This window comes from Limulus polyphemus, unplaced genomic scaffold, assembly GCF_000517525.1.
Source record: "Limulus polyphemus unplaced genomic scaffold, Limulus_polyphemus-2.1.2 Scaffold6012, whole genome shotgun sequence".
Lineage (NCBI taxonomy): Eukaryota > Metazoa > Arthropoda > Merostomata > Xiphosura > Limulidae > Limulus > Limulus polyphemus.
In genome coordinates, this window is record NW_013671622.1 from 29,890 (window position 1) to 31,260 (window position 1,371).

Genomic DNA, 1,371 nt, shown 5'->3' on the forward strand with positions numbered 1-1,371 from the left:
CCTATAATTATTTAATTATCGCTTCTTTGGTCTAGTTAGATTACAACTTAGTTACACCTATACCATATAATGTGTTTCACCTGATTATTAATGTTCCCACATTGTTCTAATCAGTCTAGATTTCATAATCAATTTTAACTAAAAGACTAAAGTTCGGAGTTTCTTTTTTGTTTGTTTGTTTATGAAACATAGTGCGAACGGTTCTAGGGGCGACATCTATCGTCCTATAATGAATGTAGCTGTTACATTTCAATAAGAGTAATTGCGACCTTCAAGAGGCTCAGCTATAAATCTGAAGACTTATAACTCTAAAAACCGGGTTTCGATACCTATGGTGGACACCGAACAGGTAACCCTTTGCGTCAATAAGTGTTACGCTAAACTTTACCTAATTGAATCATCTTTTTTTCTATTCTTTATATAGTTAATAAGTAATTGCTAAAGTATAATATTTCTTGAATTATAAACCCAGGATGCAACTCTTGTTCACAACTTGGAGATTTACGAAATATCAAAATAGTGGGTGAAACTTTCACATAAAATTTGTGACCTTAAAAAACTCAAGAGAATGAGCACGTCAAGCGCTTTACCAACGTTCCTGTGATTTAAAATAAACGTAGTCTCCCAATGTTGCTGATGGCCTTGACTTTAAGTAACCTCTTAATGCTCCTGGTAACTTTGATGTTAAGTAGCCTCCCAACGTTCCTGGCGACCTTAACCTTAAGTAACCTCCTTGGCATCAAAGTTGTTTAAGTAAATAAGTTGGAATTCGAAGTTAACAAAAATGCATTCAACATTTAAATTTTGCCAGTTATATTTTCAAAAACAAGTAAATGGTTTCACCCATAATGTACCTTAAAGTGTTGAAGAAGACGCTGTCAGAATTTATAACATATATAATTCTTTCTTTTTCCAATTATCAAAATAAATGGCTTTTACTTATACTTGTTAATAGTATAAACGTATACTGTGTTGTTGTTGTTGTTGGGTTTAGGATTCTTTTGCAGTTGGTGTCTGGGACTTGTTGACAATAAATTCAACGATAAATGGACAGCACGTACTTCACTTGTTTTCAAAATAAAATATTGTTACGTCTCCGTTCGTTAGTTAATTTTCCGTAACTTCGGTCCGACGAAACTTTAGCGATACAAGTCCTTTCTTAAATAAAATTGGTTTATTCTTTTTGAATATAACTTTGCGATACACTTAATTTCAACAGTCGCGCTATAACAAACGCTATAATTCACAACGAACGTCTCACGTGCTCAACTCAACAGTACTCAGTTCAATTACACGCTCTCTGACTGCAGTTCAATTACTCATTGCCCCTTCACGTTGTGACCGTCTTATATATATACAAGACTAACACAT